General features: G+C 36.3%; 1 protein-coding gene and 2 long non-coding RNA genes across 3 annotated transcripts in view; 2 read left to right on the top strand and 1 right to left on the bottom strand.

Annotated features, from left to right (window-relative positions):
- Nucleotides 1–23426, bottom strand: part of LOC127974368 (thrombospondin type-1 domain-containing protein 7A-like) — a 225442-nt gene that overhangs the window by 60798 nt on the left and 141218 nt on the right. The gene's annotated exons all lie outside the window — the stretch shown is intronic.
- LOC127974369 (uncharacterized) lies at nt 5720–12230 on the top strand. The gene is made up of 3 exons (XR_008157279.1): nt 5720–7186; nt 8302–8683; nt 11085–12230. It is a non-coding gene; the product is annotated as an uncharacterized LOC127974369 (long non-coding RNA).
- LOC127974371 (uncharacterized) overlaps nt 21175–23426 on the top strand; it is a 35417-nt gene continuing 33165 nt past the window's right edge. The window contains exon 1 of the long non-coding RNA XR_008157280.1: nt 21175–21465. This is a non-coding gene — a long non-coding RNA (uncharacterized LOC127974371). The remainder of the gene's footprint in view (nt 21466–23426) is intronic.

Raw genomic sequence — 23426 nt, 5'->3', positions numbered from 1 at the left:
ACGAATAATCTGATGAAGTTTGATTAAAATCAGGAAATGTATGTGGACGATATTAGACACTTCCTGTTTCTCATTTCTCGCCATAATTTCAACGCCTCGCCACGAGCAAACCTTTCGAGATATCAAAAATCCCCTGGCAATTTTTCATCCCCAGTGTCTTGAGATCATGTTGACCGAGTTTGGCGGCAATCGAGAAAAAAACCTATGACAAGTATTTCAAATTCCAGAGCATGCGCTTTTTACATAACTCTAAATAGCTGACTTCCTGTTGGGTGGAGCCTATGACATGCAATACGCAAGTTTTTCGGCACAATGAGATCTATATGTGTACTGAGTTTCTTATGAATATGTGCAAGTATGTGTGAGCTATACATCAACATTTCTGACTGTGTTCCAGGGGGCGCCGTAGAGCCCCTGTGCCACGCCCGGGTCCCAGCCTCTGTAGGCTCCTAAAGGCCACAGATTCCAAAGTGTGCGCAAATTTTCAAGAGTTTTTGAGTATGTTAAGGACCCCAAAAGCACCCACAACTTTGACGAAAAATTTGAATACTAAACCCTAAATAGCCAACTTCCTGTTGGGCGGAGCCTATGATATGCAATACAAAAGTTGTTTGGATTGATGAGATTTATATGTGTACCGAGTTTCATACGTCTACGAGCAAGAGTGTATGATATATGGCCCTCCATATTCCAGGGGGCGCTGTAGAGCCCCTGTGCCACGCCCGTGTATCAGTCTCTGCCCGGCCCTAATGGCCGCAGGTTCCAATCTGTGTGCCAATTTTCAAGACTTTTTAAGCACGTTAAGGGCCCCAAAAGCCCCCGAGACGTTGGAAAAAAAAATAAAAAATAATAATAATAATAAAAAAATATAGCTGCAAGCAGCGATGGCGGGCTCAAGCCACCAATGCCATCGCCACCCCGGTGGCATCAGGTAAACTGTGCCCAGCGGGCACATGCATTCACAATATCCCTCTGGCAGTGAAGTTTTAAGGGATATGGCAGTTAAAGGGTTAATCCGAATCATCTAGACTTTAAAATCACATTCACAGAACTATATATATATATATATATATATATATATATATATATATATATATATATATATATATATATATATATATAACTTTAGTAACACTTTACAATAAGATTTCATTTATAAACATTATGTTAACATGAATAATATTTTTATAGCATTCATTCATGTCAGTTAATATTCCAAACTTAAACATTAAAACATTGTTTTATTGTGATTTTTTTCCAAGCACATTTTACCAATTCCAAACCATATCAATCTTAATAACTACCATTATTTTTTATTTAATCATTTATGAGTGCTATACAATAGTCCAGGAAAGCTGGAAGAGAAAAACTCCTTATATTCATGTGTGCAGAATTATTAGGCATGTTTTCTTTTACAGATGAAATGCGCTAAAAAAGAGTTTTAACTCAAACTGTTTTAACTCAAAGTCGAAAATTATGAAATACCCATGAGAAATATCAAACACAAATGCAATACAGAAATGGATAAATTAAGACTTGACCATTGTACAAAAATGCTGACAGGGTCATGAGGTCAGAAAAGAAGCAGAAAAAAACAGGTTAAGAAGAACTGACAAAAAGAATTGCAAAATAATTAGGAATTAATGTGAAGATTAATTTTTAGTCAATTTTGCAAGACAGACTTTCAGGAAAGGAGGTGGAATAAAAATGAGCTCCTAAATCTTAATTCCGGATTCAGGAAAATATATTCCTCAAACCATCAGACAAGAGGAGGTGGTGCTGGTCCTTCACGAGTCACTCTAATCTGTTCATAAAGCCTATATATAAAGTCTTAATATATAGTATTTCACAATACTTCATGGTATTCTAATTAAATCATTTTTTGGAATCTTAGATCTCTCAGAACCTGACACATTGTAATTCTGAGACTCCAGGAAAGTGGCAGTTCTGTAAAATGTTGGCACTGGAGACTAAATGCTCCCTGATAGTTTCACACCTAATTCACACACACACACACACACACACACACACACACACACACACACACACACACACACACACATTACCCACAGTGACAGAGGGACAGAGTGACATCAGATGTATGATAGTTTTTTAATTTTCTATCATCCATATAGTGTTGTATAGTCATGAAACTATGCATATTTCCTCAGAATGACTTGTCTTCTATGTGTATATTTTTTGAAGTGTTTAAAAGCTGCACTTAAAAAAAATAAAAGACATTTACTGGTTACTTTTTTACTGTTATTTCAAAAAATCACCATGACAAAACCATTCAAGCTATTCAAAATTAATTCGCACCTGTTCTGTAAGATAAATTCTTTAAACAGTGGTAAAAGAGGATGTGGTGCTGATCCTTCAAGAGTCACTCAAAACGTATCTGTCCATAAAGCCTATAAAGAATTATTCTTAATATACAGTTCACAATACTTCAGCTTGTTATTCTAATTATGTGAGGGTTATTTTATCAGTAAAATACATAAAATACATATTATTTTTCTTTGAAAGATTTCTATAAATGATTTAAATCATACTCGTTTCTACAATAATTATTTAAAAGTAATCCTATAGCTCCCTCTGGTGGCCATTATAGGTACTAAGAATTGCAAGCTTGATTTATAAGTTATGATAGTTTAAATTTTATGCTGGCTCTTGAAAGTGATAAAGCTATGAAACTTACTGTGCTTCCTTCAAATGAGGACTTCTACTTATATAAAAAATTATGAAGATTTAGAATGAAAAATTGTAAAGATATAGTAAAATAACTATTGTATTTTTTTATGTTACTTTAATAAATCTCTATGGCAACACCATTTAAGCTATCCTAAACCCATTCACAATTTAACATCTCAGTATATTGGCATCATGTTGAAAAAGGAGTATGGAGTAGTATGAGTAGGAGTATGAATTCATTTGCAGGCTTTATCATAAATCCACAATAAAATTTCTGAGTTCTGTATCAATCTGTGTTGTTGTTTGTTTATTTTTATCTTTTATTTTTCATAGGAAGATAACTTACTCTCATTTTTAATAAATGTGCTTATAAACCAAGGACAAGCTATTTATAGCTGTATTTATAAACTGCTTACTACTGACTATTAATATTGGGACAAGGCTTTATAAAGCATGAACTGACTATTTAATAATGAGTGCAGTTATTATAAAGTGTTATCAATGAATTTGCTAATGTTAACAAATTAGACATTATTTTACAGTGTTATCAAATCCTTAAATGACTCATAAGCATTTGTGAAAGTTCTGCTTGTATTACAGCTTAGTATTGATCTGTGAGCTGAACAGATTTACTGTTACATCCATGAGATTATGTAAATTAAAATAAATATAATGTCACAGGATGTCATAGGTCAGTATCAAATGAGTTTGAAATTATTATTTGCAGCACAAATAAGGTTTTTTTAGGATTTTTAAAAATCCCTAAAACTGTCAGAAAAAGGTTAAGGCCTAAGCTATTTCTATGTGAGTGGCTAATTTTATTTTTGTTTTTATAATTGTAATACACAAACTATGAAATTATACAAAATGTATAAAAAGATAAATAAATAAATACGCACACATTAAAAAAGCAGCCAAGTCGAATGAGTTTCCTTTTTTATATAGATTAAAATTGAAGACAGAAGCAAGTGGTAAATGTGGTCACTTTAATATTCAAATCCAGTAGATCCAGTTTATGTTCACGTGGCTGTTTTCGTTTATAGTCGCCAAGCTATTATGTGTTTTGAAATAATCTTGTCCGTTATGTGTTCGTTCGTACGACGAAAGCCAGAATCCTGCAGCTCGAGAGATATGTTATTCTGCCAGTCGCGCTTTCAAATAGTCTTGCACACTTAAACAGGTCACAAACACCTGCATTTAGCTCTTGTTGTGTTACAATGGGTTTATTGTGTGCATTTGTGGTAATATTTTATTTAAAAAAGCTCTTAAACAAGAATAAATTCGTTTGTTTTGAGCTGGACACTGTACGCGCTGATCGGAGGCGGTGATTTCAGATAGGCAGCTGCAAATATTTCATTTTCACACAAACAGTTCAAAAACATCTTAATTTAGCTCTTGGTGTGTTCTAATTGGTTGATTGTGTGATATCGCTGTAATAATTTATTTTTAAAAGCTTTAAAACAGGAATAAATTCGTTTTCTCTGAGCTCTTTACTCCAGACGCTCGTGATCACAGCGGTGATTCATCTCTCCTATTTCTCACGTATCTCTGGCCAGAAATAATTTATCCATGAGCCCTGAACCGGTAATAATCAGATATGTTGGTTTAGCTTGTCAGTGTGAATTAAATCTAAGTATTTGTTTGTATTTTTAACCGATTTAAAAGTGAAAGTAAAAGTCCGGGAATTGAACCTGTAGGGGCGCTATTTCTCTCAGACAATGGAAGTCTGAAGCACATATACTCAAACAGAGGGACAGAGTGAGATGAGATGTCTGACAGTTTTTTTAATTTTCTGTTATCCATACAGTGTTGTAAAGTCGTGAAACTATGCATATTTCCTCAGAATGACTTTTTCATCTGTATGAAAAAATTCTTTGACGTGTTTGGAAGCTGCAATTTAAAAATACAATAATGATTCCCTTTGTAAGGTCATTTAAAAAAATCACCACGGCAAAACCATTCAAGCTATCCAAAATCCATTCACAATTTAAGTTCCTATCAGAAATACTGATGTGTGTTCAGAGTTTTGTGAAATTCTAAGTATGTTATTTGCCTCAAAATCACCTGAGAAGTATTCCAGTTTGACATGTTGCCACGGCAACAATTTTTTAGATATCAATATCCCCCTTGCAGATTTATATCAGCTGTGTTTTAACATTATTCTGATGAAGTTTGAAGCAAATCGAGTAATAATAAGATGCTGAATTCAAATCATTTTGAAAATGACACACTTCCTTCTGCCAGTTGGTGGCGCTATAACTTTGACTCCTAATAGTCACATATATGCGATCGACATCATACAACGAATAATCTGATGAAGTTTGATTAAAATCAGGAAATGTATGTGGATGGTATTAGACACTTCCTGTTTCTAATTTCTCGCCATAATTTCAACGCCTCGCCACGAGCAAACCGTTCGAGATATCAAAAATCCCCTGGCAATTTTTCATCCCCAGTGTCTTGAGATCATGTTGACCGAGTTTGGCGGCAATCGAGAAAAAAACCTATGACAAGTATTTCAAATTCCAGAGCATGCGCTTTTTACATAACTCTAAATAGCTGACTTCCTGTTGGGTGGAGCCTATGACATGCAATACGAAAGTTGTTCGGCACGATGAGATCTATATGTGTACTGAGTTTCATATGAATATGTGCAAGTATGTGTGAGCTATACATCAACATTTCTGACTGTGTTCCAGGGGGCGCCGTAGAGCCCCTGTGCCACGCCCGGGTCCCAGCCTCTGCAGGCTCCTAAAGGCCACATATTCCAAAGTGTGCGCAAATTTTCAAGAGTTTTTGAGTATGTTAAGGACCCCAAAAGCCCCCACAACTTTGATGAAAAATTTGAATACTAAACCCTAAATAGCCAACTTCCTGTTGGGCGGAGCCCATGATATGCAATACAAAAGTTGTTTGGATTGATGAGATTTATATGTGTACCGAGTTTCATACGTCTACGAGCAAGAATGTATGATATATGGCCCTCCATATTCCAGGGGGCGCTGTAGAGCCCCTGTGCCACGCCCGTGTATCAGTCTCTGCCCGGCCCTAATGGCCGCAGGTTCCAATCTGTGTGCCAATTTTCAAGACTTTTTAAGCACGTTAAGGGCCCCAAAAGCCCCCGAGACGTTGGAAAAAAATAATAATAATAATAATAATAATAATAATAATAATAAAAAATAATCCTAAGGAAAACAATAGGCCTCTCGCCCTTTGGGCTTGAGCCCTAATTAAAGCTGCAAGCAGCGATGAACGGGCCCTCGCACCCGGGCTCACCGGCAGCGAGTGGCTTTAGTTAATAGGTGAACGTTGAGAAATATGCATTTAAACTCATAAATATAAGTGCAATATATCAAAGTTTATTCCATATGTGTGCCAATCTTCCTGTTGCCAACAGGTGGCGCTATCGTTATAATGGAATAATGGCCTTCAGATGTGTTCAAGCCAGGACCCTTATCACACATGTGAAGTTTGGGCAAGATCGGACATTTTATGCCTGAGTTATAACATCTTTTAATCCCATGGCGAGACATCGAACTTCGTCACGGCGCCATGGACACGCCCTTTAACAAAAACTCAAGATCTCCACAAGTTAACATTGCACAGTCCTTCAGATTAGACTGACCACAAAAAAGACATTGATGTCATAAAATCTCTAGGAGTAGTTTGTCGCAGTGTAAAATATGTCACTTCCTGTTGCCAATAGGTGGCGCTATGACTATAACTGAATATGGGCATGTAGATCTGTTCAGGTCAAGAGTCTCATCCAACATGTGAAGTTTGGGGCAGATTGGACATTGTATGTCTGAGTTACAGCAACTTCCTTTTTCATGGCGAAACATCGAAATTTGTCAGGCCGCCATGGACCCGCCCTTTAACGAAACCTCAAGTCCTACGCAATTTATTATCGCAAAGGGCTTTAGATTACACTGACCAAGTTTGGTGTTGATCTGAATAAATCTCTAGGAGGAGTTCGTTAAAGTACAACCCCTGAAAATGGCAAAAACAACAGCAATTTTGAAGGGAAAATTCAAAATAACCGACTTCCTGTTGGGATCCGGATTTCGTACCAAGAGACTTTTTTGTAGGTATTGGAGTGTTACATGTGTGTACCAATTTTTGTACATGTACGTGAAACATAGCTCGAGGCGCACTCCGTTGAATGTGTATAGGTGGCGCTATAGAGCCATTCTGCCACACCCGCTGGAATATTGGCCTGCAGATCTGTTCAGGCCAGGACTCTTATCACACATGTGAAGTTTGGGGAAGATCGGACATCTTATGCCTGAGTTATAACATCTTTTATTCGCATGGCGAGACATCGAACTTCGTCGCGGCGCCATGAACAAGCCTTTTAACGAAAACTCAAGATCTTCACAACTGAACATCGCACAGGCCTTTAGATTAGACTGACCACAAAAAAGACATTGATGTCATAAAATCTCTAGGAGTAGTTTGTCGCAGTGTAAAATATGTCACTTCCTGTTGCCAATAGGTGGCGCTATGACTATAACTGAATATGGGCATGTCAATCTGTTCAGGTTCGGAGTCTCATCAAACATGTGAAGTTTGGGGCAGATTGGACATTGTATGTCTGAGTTATAGCAACTTCATTTTTCATGGCGAATCATCGAAATTCGCCAGGCCGCCACGGACACGCCCTTCAACGAAAAGTCAGGATCTTCGCAATTTAACATCGCAAAGGCCTTTAGATTAGGCATACCAAATTTGGTGTTGATTTGAAGAACTCTCTAGGAGGAGTTCGTTAAAATACAACACATGGAAATGACCAAAATTACACAAAATATGCTCATAATATTAAAAATAACCGACTTCCTGTTGGGTTTAGAATTTCGCTCCAAGAGTCTTTTTTGTAGGTATTGGTGTGTTACATATGTGTGCCAATTTTCGTGCATGTACGTGAAACATAGCTGGAAGGCTGTTGATTTTCTTGGTATAGGTGGCGCTGTCGAGCCATTTTGCCACACCCTCTTCTGAATCCTATATCAGACGAAAATTTTCACCAGGTTTGACGAGTGTGCAAAGTTTCATGACTTTTTGAGCATGTTAAAGCCCTCAAAAATGTGATTCATTCGGGAGAAGAAGAAGAAGAAGAAGAAGAATAATAATAATATTAAAGCTGCAAGCAGCGATGAACGGGCCCTCGCACCCGGGCTCACCGCCATCGTGTGGCTTTAGTAAAAAGGTGAACGTTGAGAAATATGCATTTAAACTCATAAATATAAGTGCAATATATCAAAGTTTATTCCATATGTGTGCCAATCTTCCTGTTGCCAGCAGGTGGCGCTATCGTTATAATGGAATATTGGCCTTCAGATGTGTTCAAGCCAGGACCCTTATCACACATGTGAAGTTTGGGCAAGATCGGACATTTTATGCCTGAGTTATAACATCTTTTATTCCCATGACGAGACATCGAACTTCGTCACGGCACCATGGAAACGCCTTTTAACAAAAACTCAAGATCTTCACAACTAAACATCACACAGGTCTTTAGATTAGACTGACCACAAAAAAGACATTGATGTCATAAAATTTCTAGGAGTAGTCTGTCACAGTGTAAAATATGTCACTTCCTGTTGCCAATAGGTGGCGCTATGACTATAACTGAATATGGGCATGTAGATCTGTTCAGGTCAAGAGTCTCATCCAACATGTGAAGTTTGGGGCAGATTGGACATTGTATGTCTGAGTTACAGCAACTTCCTTTTTCATGGCGAAACATCGAAATTTGTCAGGCCGCCATGGACACGCCCTTTAACGAAATATAAAGATCTTCACAATTTAACATCGCAAAGGGCTTAAGATTACACTGACCAGGTTTGGTGTTGATCTGAATAAATCTCTAGGAGGAGTTCGTTAAAGTACAACCCCTGAAAATGGCAAAAACAACACCAATTTTGAAGGGAAAATTCAAAATAACCGACTTCCTGTTGGGATCCGGATTTCGTACCAAGAGACTTTTTTGTAGGTATTGGAGTGTTACATGTGTGTACCAATATTTGTACATGTACGTGAAACATAGCTCGAGGCGCACTCCGTTGAAAGTGTATAGGTGGCGCTATAGAGCCATTCTGCCACACCCGGTGGAATATTGGCCTGCAGATCTGTTCAGGCCAGGACTCTTATCACACATGTGAAATTTGGGGAAGATCGGACATTTTATGCCTGAGTTATAACATCTTTTATTCCCATGGCGAGACATCGAACTTCGTCGCGGCGCCATGAACAAGCCTTTTAACGAAATCTCAAGATCTTCACAACTGAACATTGCACAGGCCTTTAGATTAGACTGACCACAAAAAAGACATTGATGTCATAAAATTTCTAGGAGTAGTTCGTCGCAGCGTAAAATATGTCACTTCCTGTTGCCAATAGGTGGCGCTATGACTATAACTGAATATGGGCATGTCAATCTGTTCAGGTTCGGAGTCTCATCAAACATGTGAAGTTTGGGGCAGATTGGACATTGTATGTGTGAGTTATAGCAACTTCATTTTTCATGGCGAATCATCGAAATTCGCCAGGCCGCCACGGACACGCCCTTCAACGAAAACTCAAGATCTTCGCAATTTAACATCGCAAAGGCCTTTAGATTAGGCATACCAAATTTGGTGTTGATTTGAAGAACTCTCTAGGAGGAGTTCGTTAAAATACAACACATGGAAATGACCAAAATTACACAAAATATGCTCATAATATTAAAAATAACCGACTTCCTGTTGGGTTTAGAATTTCGCTCCAAGAGTCTTTTTTGTAGGTATTGGTGTGTTACATATGTGTGCCAATTTTCGTGCATGTACGTGAAACATAGCTGGAAGGCTGTTGATTTTCTTGGTATAGGTGGCGCTGTCGAGCCATTTTGCCACACCCTCTTCTGAATCCTATATCAGACGAAAATTTTCACCAGGTTTGACGCGTGTGCAAAGTTTCATGACTTTTTGAGCATGTTAAAGCCCTCAAAAATGCGATTCATTCGGGAGAAGAAGAAGAAGAATAATAATAATAATAATTAAAGCTGCAAGCAGCGATGAACGGGCCCTCGCACCCGGGCTCACCGGCAGCGAGTGGCTTTAGTTAATAGGTCAACGGTGAGAAATATGCGTTTAAACTCATAAATATAAGTAAAATATATCAATGTTTATTCCATATATGTGCCAATCTTCCTGTTGCCAGCAGGTGGCGCTATCATTATAATGGAATATTGGCCTTCAGGTGTGTTCAGGGCAGGACCCTTATCACACAAGTGAAGTTTGGGCAAGATCGGACATTTTATGCCTGAGTTATAACAACATCCTATTTCATGGCGAAACATCGAAATTTGTCAGGCTGCCATGGACACGCCCTTTAACGAAACCTCAAGATCTTCGCAATTTAAGATCGCAAAAGCCTTTAGATTACACTGACCAAGTTTGGTGTTGATCTGAATAAATCTCTAGGAGGAGTTTGTTAAAGTATGACCCCTGAAAATGGCCAAAACAACACAAATTTTGCAGAGAAAATTCTAAATAACTGACTTCCTGTTGGGATTCGGAATTCGTACCAAGAGACTTTTTCGTAGATATTGGTGAGTTACATGTGTGTACCGATTTTTGTACATGTACGTGAAACATAGCTCGAGGCGCACTCCGTTTAATGTGTATACGCACTCTGTTGAAAGTGTATAGGTGGCGCTATCGAGCCATTTTGCCACACTCGATGGAATATTGGCCTTCAGATCTGTTCAGGCCAGGACCCTTATCACACAAGTGAAGTTTGGGCAAGATCGGACATTTTATGCCTGAGTTATAACATCTTTTATTCCCATGGCGAGACATCGAACTTCATCACGGCGCCATGGACACACCTTTTAACAAAAACTCAAGATCTTCACAACTAAACATTACACAGGTCTTTAGATTAGACTGACCACAAAAAAGACATTGATGTCATAAAATCTCTAGGAGTAGTTTGTCGCAGTGTAAAATATGTAACTTCCTGTTGCCAATAGGTGGCGCTATGACTATAACTGAATATTGGCATGAAGATGTATTCAGGTCAAGAGTCTTATCCAACATGTGAAGTTTGGGGCAGATTGGACATTGTATGTGTGAGTTACAGCAACTTCCTTTTTCATGGCGAAACATCGAAATTTGTCAGGCCGCCATGGACCCGCCCTTTAACAAAACCTCACGTCCTTCGCAATTTATTATCGCAAAGGGCTTTAGATTACACTGACCAAGTTTGGTGTTGATCTGAATAAATCTCTAGGAGGAGTTCGTTAAAGTACAACCCCTGAAAATGGCAAAAACTACACCAATTTTGAAGGAAAAATTCTAAATAACCGACTTCCTGTTGGGATCCGGATTTCATACCAAGAGACTTTTTTGTAGGTATTGGAGTGTTACATGTGTGTACCAATTTTTGTACATGTACGTGAAACATAGCTCGAGGCGCACTCCGTTGAAAGTGTATAGGTGGCGCTATAGAGCCATTCTGCCACACCCGGTGGAATATTGGCCTGCAGATCTGTTCAGGTCAGGACTCTTATCACACATGTGAAGTTTGGGGAAGATCGGACATTTTATGCCTGAGTTATAACATCTTTTATTCCCATGGCGAGACATCGAACTTCGTCGCGGCGGCATGAACAAGCCTTTTAACGAAAACTCAAGATCTTCACAACTGAACATCGCACAGGCCTTTAGACTAGACTGACCTCAAAAAAGACATTGATGTCATAAAATTTCTAGGAGTAGTTCGTGGCAGCGTAAAATATGTCACTTCCTGTTGCCAATAGGTGGCGCTATGACTATAACTGAATATGGGCATGTCAATCTGTTCAGGTTCGGAGTCTCATCAAACATGTGAAGTTTGGGGCAGATTGGACATTGTATGTGTGTGTTATAGCAACTTCATTTTTCATGGCGAATCATCGAAATTCGCCAGGCCGCCACGGACACGCCCTTCAACGAAAACTCAAGATCTTCGCAATTTAACATCGCAAAGGCCTTTAGATTAGGCATACCAAATTTGGTGTTGATTTGAAGAACTCTCTAGGAGGAGTTCGTTAAAATACAACACATGGAAATGAACAAAATTACACAAAATATGCTCATAATATAAAAAATAACCGACTTCCTGTTGGGTTTAGAATTTCGCTCCAAGAGTCTTTTTTGTAGGTATTGGTGTGTTACATATGTGTGCCAATTTTCGTGCATGTATGTGAAACATAGCTGGAAGGCTGTTGATTTTCTTGGTATAGGTGGCGCTGTCGAGCCATTTTGCCACACCCTCTTCTGAATCCTATATCAGACGAAAATTTTCACCAGGTTTGACGCGTGTGCAAAGTTTCATGACTTTTTGAGCATGTTAAAGCCCTCAAAAATGCGATTCATTCGGGAGAAGAAGAAGAAGAAGAATAATAATAATAAAAAACAAAGCAGATACAAGAGGGTCCTCGCACCTCGGTGCTCGGGCCCTAATAAAAAACAAAGCAGATACAAGAGGGTCCTCGCACCTCGGTGCTCGGGCCCTAAATATAGCTGCAAGCAGCGATGTCGGGCTCAAGCCATCAGTGCAACGCCACCCCGGTGGCATCAGGATAACTGATAACATTTACAGTAACCCTCTGACAATCAAGTTTTAAGGGATGCGGCAGTTAAAGGGTTAATCCGACCCGTCTAGACTTTGAAATCACATACACAGAACAATATATATAACTTTAGTAACACTTTATTTTAATATTTATAAAAAATGTATAAGGTGTGCATTGTAGCTGACACCTATATGAACACATTACAATTGTTTTATGACTGCATGTCTTTCTTCTCAAATGCTATTGAGCTTCAAATTTGCATTTGAGCCCATGTGAAAAAGTAGCATAATTTACATATGACTTACAGTTTGTTGTAATAAATATCAAACATTCAATTTAATTGTGCATTATAGCTGTCACCTAGATGAACAATTACAGTTGTTTTTATGACTGTAAGTCATTCTCTTCAAATGCTACTGACGTTAGAAAAGTGTATAACAATAGCACATGTAACTTTAGAGACCGGCCCTAAATTTGAGACTCTAGAAAGTCCAATGTCAAGACAACTTTATGCCTGTTTTATTTTCTTTAGTTTTCTTTTCTCTGTGCCGGATTGCTGATGTCCTATACCCAGGCATAGATGTCCATCCATCAATTACGAACATTCAGCCGCAAACATGAGGTGTGAGCGGTCGCGAGCGCGGATGGGAGAATGGCGCATGTTTTTTTTTTGTTTTTTTGAGCAACTGGGATGGTGCCCCCTCTGGGAGTTGGTGCCCTAAGAAGACTGCATACTATGCATATAGGGAGCGGCGGTACAATCTCGAAGATATATTCCTCAAACCATCTTACAAGAGGAGGTGATGCTAATCCTTCAAGAATCGCATAAAAGCTATTCAAGTGTACAGTTTCCTTTTATTGCATCTTGAAATAAATATTTCTGAATTCTGAATCAAACTGGGTTGTGTTTATTTATTTATTTTATAAGACAACTGAGACTTTAATCTCCTTTGTAATATATGTGCTTTTAAACCAAGAACAATTTATTTATGGATGTATTACTGCTTAATAATGACTATTATTAAGGGAAAAGGCTTTATAATCATGAACTATTTACTAATACTTAGCTAATGAGTGCAATTATTATAAAGTGTTACCATTGCATATACTAATGTTAACAAATTAGACATTATTTTACAGTGTTACCAAATCCTTAAATAATGTATTAGTGTTTTGTAATGATTTTAATGACCTATAAGCATTTGTGAAATAGTTTTGCTTGCATTGCAGCTTTATCTGTCAGTTGAATAGTTTTACTGTTACATCCATGATATTAATAAATGTCATGTCACGTCACAGGTTGTCATAGGTCAGTATCAAATGAGTTTGAAATTATTATTTGCAGCACAAATAAGGATTCTTAGGATGTTTTTAAATCCCTAAAACTGTCAGAAAAGGATAAGGCCTAAGAGATTTCTTAACCTGTAATGAAAGGAAAAAACACCACCATTAGCAACAACAAAAACAATAACAATTTAAAATACAGATTTTTTTTCCCCTGATTATTAAAGGGATGATTAGGTCTCTCTCTCTCTCTCTCTGCCAGACAGCCCCTCCCTACAGTCCACACACACTGTCACAGTCACCAACCCCCTCACACTCCCCCTCCCTCTCCCCCTCCCTTCCCTCACACAGACAGGGTGGCCAGAGTGAGATCATGTCAGTTGAGAAGTCTGACAGTTTTTTAATTTTCTTTTATCCATACAGTGTTGTAAAGTCGTGAAACTATGCATATTTCCTCAGAATGATTTGATCTTTGTAGGAAAAAATGCTTTGAAGTGTTTGGAAGCTGCAATTTAAACATACAAGACAATTAATGTTTCCCTTTTTACTGTCATTTCAAAAATTCACCACGACAAAACCGTTCAAGCTAACCAAAATCCGTTCGCAATTTAAGTTCCTCAATGGTTTTTCTTAATGTAGACAAAGTTTGGTGTGTATAGTGTACTTCCCCTGGGAGGAGTATGCATTAATTCACAAAAGAAAATTCCCAAAAATCCATATCCAAGTCAAAATAGCCAACTTCCTGTTGGTCGTAGCTTATGACTGCGAATTAGAAAGTTGTCCGTCTTGATAAGAACAATTTATGTACCAAGTTTGGTGTCTGTAGCTAAAACTAACCCCCCCACTTTTGACAAAAGGTGGCGCTATAGAGTGCCTCTTCCACGCCCTTTTAAAAGCTTTTGCCATTGTCTAGCTATCTTTAATACTGATATCTGTTTCGAGTTTCATGTAAATCTGAGCTAGTTATCTGCCTAAAAATCACCAGAACAGAACATTCAAGTTTGACACGTTGCCATGGCAACACTATATTAGATATAAATATCCCCATGACAGATTTTCTTCGGCCGTGTTTTGTCATTATTCTGATGAAGTTTGAAGCAAATCAAGTAAAAATAAGATGCTGAATTCAAAGCGTTCTGAAAATGATTCACTTCCTGCTGCCAGTTGGTGGCGCTATAACTTTGACTCCTAATAGTCACATATATATGATCGGTATCATACAACGAACAAACCAATGAAGTTTGATCAAATTCAGCAAATGTATGTGGATGTTATTAGACATTTCCTGTTTCTCATTTCTCGCCATAATTTCAACGCCTCGCCACGGGCAAACCATTCGAGATATCAAAAATCTCTTCGCAATTTAGCATCCCCAATGTCTTGAGATCGTGTTCACCGAGTTTTGTGGTGAACGGGTGGAGTTCCTCAGAGGAGTATATCAAATTCCAGAGCATGTGTTTTTCATAAAACTCTAAATAGCCAACTTCCTGTTGGGCGGAGCTTATGACATGCAGTGTGAAAGTTGTTTGGTTTGATGAGTTATATATATGTACCAAGTTTCATATCTAAACGTGCAAGTATGCATGATATATGGCCCTCGGTACTACAGGGGGCGCTGTAGAGCCCCTGTGCCACGCCCGTGTATCAGACTCTGCCCGGCCCTAATGGCCGCAGGTTCCAAGGTGTGTGCCAATTTTCAAGAGTTTTTGAGCATGTTAAGGACCCCAAAAGCCCCCGAAACCTTAGAAAAAAATTAGAAGAATAAAGAAAAAAAAAAAGAAAAAAAAAAATAATCCTAAGGAAAACAATAGGGCTCTCGCCCTCCAGGCTTGAGCCCTAAAAATATAGCTGCAAGCAGCGATATATAGTAATATATATATATAGTAACACTTTACAATAAGATTTCATTTATAAACATTATGTTAACATGAACAATATTTATATAGCATTCATTCATGTCAGTTAATATTCCAAACTTAAACATTAAAACATTGTTTTATTGTGATTTTTTTCCAAGCAAATTTTACCAATTTCAAACCATATCAATCTTAATAACTACCATTATTTTTTATTTAATCATTTATGAGTGCTATACAATAGTCCAGGAAAGCTGGAAGAGAAAAACTCCTTATATTCATGTGCAGAATTATTAGGCATGTTTTCTTTTACAGATGAAATGCGCTAAAAAAGAGTTTTAACTCAAACTGTTTTAACTCAAAGTTGAAAATTATGTAATACCCATGAGAAATATCAAACACAAATGCAATACAGAAATGGATAAGTTAAGACTTGACCATTGCACAAAAATGCTGACTGGGTCATGAGGTCAGAAAAGAAGAAGAAAAAAACAGGTTAAGAAGAACTGACAAAAAGAATTGCAAAATAATTAGGAATTAATGTGAAGATTAATTTTTAGTCAATTCTGCAAGACAGACTTTCAGGAAAGGAGGTGGAATAAAAATGAGCTCCTAAATCTTAATCCCGGATTCTGGAAGATATATTCCTCAAACCATCGGACAAGAGGAGGTGGTGCTGGTCCTTCACGAGTCACTCTAATCTGTTCAAAAAGCCTATATATAAAGTCTTAATATATAGTATTTCACAATACTTCATGGCATTCTAATTAAATAATTTTTTGGAATCTTTGATTTCTCAGAACCTGACACATTGTAATTCTGAGACTCCAGGAAAGTGGCAGTTCTGTAAAATGTTGGCACTGGAGACTAAAAGCTCCCTGATAGTTTCACACCTAATTCACTTAACACACACACACACACACACACACACACACACATTACCCACGGTGACAGAGGGACAGAGTGACATCAGATGTATGATAGTTTTTTAATTTTCTATCATCCATATAGTGTTGTATAGTCATGAAACTATGCATATTTCCTCAGAATGACTTGTCTTCTATGTGTACATTTTTTTGAAGTGTTTAGAAGCTGCACTTAAAAAAATAAAAGGCATTTACTGGTTACTTTTTTACTGTTATTTCAAAAAATCACCACGACAAAACCATTCAAGCCATTCAAAATTGATCCGCACCTGTACTGTAAGATACATTCTTTAAACAGTGGTAAAAGAGGATGTGGTGCTGATCCTTCAAGAGTCACTCAAAACGTATCTGTCCATAAAGCCTATAAAGAATTATTCTTAATATACAGTTCACAATACTTCAGCTTGTTATTCTAATTAAGTGAGGGTCATTTTATCAGTAAAATACATAAAATTCATATTATTTTTCTTTGAAAGATTTCTATAAATGATTTAAATCATACTTGTTTCTACAATAATTATTTAAAAGTAATCCTATAGCTCCATCTGGTGGCCATTATTGGTACTAAGAATTGCAAACTTGATTTATATGTTATGATAGTTTTAATTTTATGCTGGCTCTTGAAAATGATAAAGCTATGAAACTTACTGTGCTTCCTTCAAATGATGACTTCTACATATATAAAAAATTATGAAGAGTTGGAATTAAAAATTTTAAAGATATAGTAAAATAACTATTGTTTTTTGTTTATGTTACTTTAATAAATCGCTATGGCCACACCATTTAAGGTATCCTAAACCCATTCGAAATTTAACATCTTCAGTATATTGGCTTCATGTTAAAACAGTTTGGTGTGAACTACTTGTGTCTTCTTGGAGGAGAATGAATTCATTTACAGGCTGAGTTTATCATAAATCCACAATAACATTTCTGAGTTCTGTATCAATCAGTGTTGTTGTTTGTTTTTTTTTTTTGTTTTTTTTTTTTTTTCATAGGAAGATAACTCTCCTTTTTAATAAATGTGCTTATAAACCAAGAACAAGCTATTTATAGCTGTATTTATAAACTGCTTACTACTGACTATTAATATTGGGACAAGGCTTTATGAAGCATGACTGTCTACTGACTATTTACTAATGAGTGCAGTTATTATGAAGTGTTATCAATGCATTTACTAATGTTAACAAATTAGACATTATTTTACAGTGTTATCAAATCCCTTAAATTATTTGTAAGTGTTTTGTAATGATTTTATTGACCAAGCATTTGTGAAAGTTCTGCTTGCATTACAGCTTAGTCTTGATCTGTGAACTGAACAGATTTACTGTTACATCCATGAGAATATGTAAATTCAAATAAATATCATGTCACAGGATGTCAGAGGTCAGTATCAAATTAGTTTGAAATTATTATTTGCAGCACAAATAAGGTTTTTTTTTAGGATTTTTAAAAATCCCTAAAACTGTCAGAAAAGGATAAGGCCTAAGATTTCTATGTGAGTGGCTAAATTTGTTAGTTTTTATAACTATAATGCATAAACTATGAAACTATACAAAATGTATAAAAAAGTACAAGTTATTCTTTTCCAATGTTTTTTATTTATTTAATTTTTTCTTTTTTTTTTCTTTTTGGATTTACATTTTAAAAAATTAGCCTACTGCATTCATTCTAAACAGCTTGAATAAAACCTGTCAATATTTATTATAGACCACTATAACTGTGTATAATCTAACAAACAAGTTTATTATGAAAATAAAAGTGTGTACACCAGATAAATTGGACGATAAAGAAATTGCTAACAATAGTATAATAGAGCATGTTTTAGGTTTTTAGGCGTTTAGATGCAGAAATGGAAAAATAAAATGTAAAATAAAATGTAATTGATTTAATTAAATATAGATTAAGTCTTGTTAGAGCAAAATAATAAATAAATACGTACACACATTAAAAAGCAGCCAAGATGAATGAGTTTCATTTTTTATATAGATTAAAATTGAAGACAGAAGCAGCTGGTATATGCAGTCACTTAATATTAAAATCCAGTAGATCCACTTCAGATTTATTTCTCAACAGTTTATGTTCACGTGGCTGTTTTCGTTTATATTCACCAAGCTATTATGTATTTTGAAATAATCTTGTCCGTGATGTGTTCGTTCGTACGACGAAAGGCAGAATCCTGCAGCTCGAGAGATATATGTTATTCTGCCAGTCGCGCTTTCAAATAGTCTTGCACACTTAAACGGGTCACAAACACCTGCATTTAGCTCGTGTTGTGTTATAATGGATGTATTGTGTGCATTTATGGCAATAATTTATTTTAAAAAGCTCTTAAACAAGAATAAATTCGTTTGTTTTGAACTTGTGACACTGTGCGCGCTGATCGGAGGCAGTGATTTCAGTTAGGCAGCCGCGAATATTTTCACACAAACAGTTCAAAAACATCTTAATTTAGCTCTTGGTGTGCTCTAATTGGTGAATTGTGTGATATCGCTGCAATACTTTATTTTTAATAGCTATAAAACAAGAATAAACTCGTTTTTTCTGAGCTCATCATTCCACACGCTCATGCTCAGAGCGATGATTCATCTCTCGTGTTTCTCACGTATCACTGACCACACATCAATTATTAATGAGCCCTGACCTGATAATAATCATATATGTTGGTTTAGCTTGTCAGTGTGAATTAAATCCAAGTATTTATTTGTATTTTAACCGATTTAAAAGTGAAACCAAAAGACAGTCTCCTCCCTTTTTTAGTCCGGTAACTGCACCTGTAGGGGTGCATTGTCTCTCAGACAATGGAAGTCTAAGCACACACACACTCAAACAGATGGACAGAGTGAGATGAGATGTCTGACAGTTTTTTAATTTTCTGTTATCCATACAGTGTTGTAAAGTCATGAAACTATGCATATTTACTCAGAATAACTTTTTTTTCTGTATGAAAAAAGGTTTTGAAGTGTTTGGAATTTAAAAATGCAGGAAAATTAATAATTCCATCTTTACTGTCATTTAAAAAAATCACCACGACAAAACCATCCAAGCTATCCAAAACCCATTCACAATTTAAGTTCCTCAATGTTTTTTCAACATGTAGACAAAGTTTGGTGTGTATAGTGTTACTCTCCTCTGAGCAGTATGCATTAATTCACAGCTAAATGTAAAAAACAATCCACATTCAAATCAAAATAGCCGACTTCCTGTTGGTCGTAGCTGATGACTGTGAATTAGAAAGTTGTCCGTCTTGATAAGAACAATTTTGGTACTGAGTTTGGTGTCTGTAGCTAAAACTAACCCCCCCACTTTTGACAAAAGGTGGCGCTATAGAGTGCCTCTTCCACGCCCTCTTATGAACTTTTGCCAGTGTCTAGCTGTCACTAATACTGATATGTGTTCTGAGTTTGATGAAATTCTAAGCATGTTATATGCCTCAAAATCACCTGAGAAGTATTCCAGTTTGACATGTTGCCACGGCAACAATATTTTTAGATATCAATATCCCCCCAGCAGATTTATATCGGCTGTGTTTTAACATTATTCTGATGAAGTTTGAAGCAAATTGAGTAAAAATAAGATGCTGAATTCAAAGCATTTTGTAAATGACTCAATTCCTGCTGCCAGTTGGTGGCGGTATAACTTTGACTCCTAATAGTCACATATATGCGATCGACATCATACAATGAATAATCTGATGAAGTTTGATTAAAATTAGGAAATGTATGTGGATGGTATTAGACACTTCCTGTTTCTCAATTCTCGCCATAAATTCAACGCCTCGCTACGAGCAAACCGTTTGAGATATCAAAAATCCCCTGGCAATTTTTCATCCCCAATGTCTTGAGATCATGTTGACCGAGTTTGGTGGCAATCGAGTAAAAAACCTATGACAAGTATATCAAATTCCAGAGCATGCGCTTTTTACATAACTCTAAATAGCTGACTTCCTGTTGGGCGGAGCCTATGACATGCAATACGCAAGTTGTTCGGCACGATTAGATCTATATGTGTACTGAGTTTCATATTAATACGTGCAAGTATGTGTGAGCTATACATCAACATTTATGACTGTGTTCCAGGGGGCGCCGTAGAGCCCCTGTGCCACGCCCGGGTCCCAACCTCTGCAGGCTCCTAAAGGCCACAGATTCCAAAGTGTGTGCAAATTTTCAAGAGTTTTTGAGTATGTTAAGGACTCCAAAAGCCCCCACAACTTTGACGACAAATATGAATAATAAACCCTAAATAGGCAACTTCCTGTTGGGCGGAGCCTATGATATGCAATACGAAAGTTGTTTGTATTGATGAGTTTTATATGTGTACCGAGTTTCGTGTGTCTACGTACAAGTATGTATGATATATGGCCCTCCATATTCCAGGGGGCGCTGTAGAGCCCCTGTGCCACGCCCGTGTATCAGTCTCTGCCCGGCCCTAATGGCCGCTGGTTCCAATGTGTGTGCCAATTTTCAAGACTTTTTAAGCATGTTAAGGGCCCCAAAAGCCCCCGAAACCTTGAAGAAAAATAATAATAATAAATAATAATAATAAATATAGCTGCAAGCAGCGATGGCGGGCTCAAGCCACCAATGCCATCGCCACCCCGGTGGCATCAGGTAAACTGTGCCCAGCGGGCACATGCATTCACAATATCCCTCTGGCAGTGACGTTTTAAAGGATATGGCGGTTAAAGGGTTAATCCGAATCATCTAGACTTTAAAATCACATTCACAGAACAATATATAAATATATTCCCCAAACATATATATATATATATATATTTAGTAACAATTTACAATAAGATTTCATTTATAAACATTATGTTAACATGAACAATATTTATATAGCATTAATTTATGTCAGTTAATATTCCAAACTTAAACATTAAAACATTGTTTTATTGTGATTTTTTTCCAAGCACATTTTACCAATTCCAAACCATATCAATCTTAATAACTACCATTATTTTTTATTTAATCATTTATGAGTGCTATACAATAGTCCAGGAAAGCTGTAAGAGAAAAACTCCTTATATTCATGTGCAGAATTATTAGGCTGTTTTCTTTTACAGATGAAATGCGCTAAAAAAGAGTTTTAACTCAAACTGTTTTAACTCAAAGTCGAAAATTATGAAATACCCATGAAATATATCAAACACAAATGCAATACAGAAATGGATAAGTTAAGACTTGACCATTGTACAAAAATGCTGACTGGGTCATGAGGTCAGAAAAGAAGAAGAAAAAAAAAAACAGGTCAAGAAAAACTGACAAAAATAATTGCAAAATAATTAGGAATTAATGTGAAGATTAATTTTTAGTCAATTCTGCAAGACAGACTTTCAGGAAAGGAGGTGGAATAAAAATGAGCTCCTAAATCTTAATCCCTGATTCTGGAAGATATATTCCTCAAACCATCGAACAAGAGGAGGTGGTGCTGGTCCTTCATGAGTCACTCTAATCTGTTCATAAAGCCTATATATAAAGTCTTAATATATAGTATTTCACAATACTTCATGGTATTCTAATCAAATCATTTTTTGGAATCTTAGATCTCTCAGAACCTGACACCGAGTAATTCTGAGACTCCAGGAAAGTGGCAGTTCTGTAAAATGTTGGCGCTGGAGACTAAATGCTCCCTGATAGTTTCACACCTAATTCACTTAACACACACACACACACACACACACACACATTACCCACAGTGACAGAGGGACAGAGTGACATCAGATGTATGATAGTTTTTTAATTTTCTATCATCCATATAGTGTTGTATAGTCATGAAACTATGCATATTTCCTCAGAATGACTTGTCTTCTATGTGTACATTTTTTTGAAGTGTTTAGAAGCTGCACTTAAAAAAATAAAAGACATTTACTGGTTACTTTTTTACTGTTATTTCAAAAAATCACCACGACAAAACCATTCAAGCTATTCAAAATTCATCCGCACCTGTACTGTAAGATACATTCTTTAAACAGTGGTAAAAGAGGATGTGGTGCTGATCCTTCAAGAGTCACTCAAAACTTATCTGTCCATAAAGCCTATAAAGAATTATTCTTAATATACAGTTCACAATACTTCAGCATGTTGTTCTAATTAAGTGAGGGTCATTTTATCAGTAAAATACATAAAATTCATATTATTTTTCTTTGAAATATTTCTATAAATGATTTAAATCATACTTGTTTCTACAATAATTATTTAAAAGTGATCCTATAGCTCCATCTGGTGGCCATTATTGGTACTAAGAATTGCCAGCTTGATTTATATGTTATGATAGTTTTAATTTTATGCTGGCTCTTGAAAATGATAAAGCTATGAAACTTACTGTGCTTCCTTCAAATGATGACTTCTAGGTATATAAAAAATTATGAAGAGTTGGAATTAAAAATTTTAAAGATATAGTAAAATAACTATGGTATTTTTTTATGTTACTTTAATAAATCTCTATGGCCACACCATTTAAGGTATCCTAAACCCATTCGCAATTTAACATCTTCAGTATATGGCTTCATGTTAAAAAAGTTTGGTGTGAACTACTTGTGTCTTCTTGGAGGAGAATGAATTCATTTACAGGATGAGTTTATCATAAATCCACAATAACATTTCTGAGTTCTGTATCAATCAGTGTTGTTGTTTGTTTATTTTTATTTTTTTATTTTTCATAGGAAGATAACTGACCCTTTACTCTCCCTTTTAATAAATGAGCTATTTATAGCTGTATTTATAAACTGCTTACTACTGACTATTAATATTGGGACAAGGCTTTATGAAGCATGAACTGACTATTTACTAATGAGTGCAGTTATTATAAAGTGTTATCAATGCATTTGCTAATGTTAACAAATTAGACATTATTTTACAGTGTTATCAAATCCCTTAAATGATTTGTAAGTGTTTTGTAATGATTTTATTGACCTAAAAGCATTTGTGAAAGTTCTGCTTGCATTACAGCTTAGTCTTGATCTGTGAGCTGAACAGATTTACTGTTACATCCATGAGATTATGTAAATTCAAATAAATATCATGTCACAGGATGTCAGAGGTCAGTATCAAATTAGTTTGAAATTATTATTTG

The sequence above is a fragment of the Carassius gibelio genome, chromosome B16, assembly GCF_023724105.1.
Source record: "Carassius gibelio isolate Cgi1373 ecotype wild population from Czech Republic chromosome B16, carGib1.2-hapl.c, whole genome shotgun sequence".
Taxonomy (NCBI): Eukaryota; Metazoa; Chordata; class Actinopteri; order Cypriniformes; family Cyprinidae; genus Carassius; species Carassius gibelio.
This window is presented reverse-complemented; position numbering and strand designations above follow the sequence as displayed.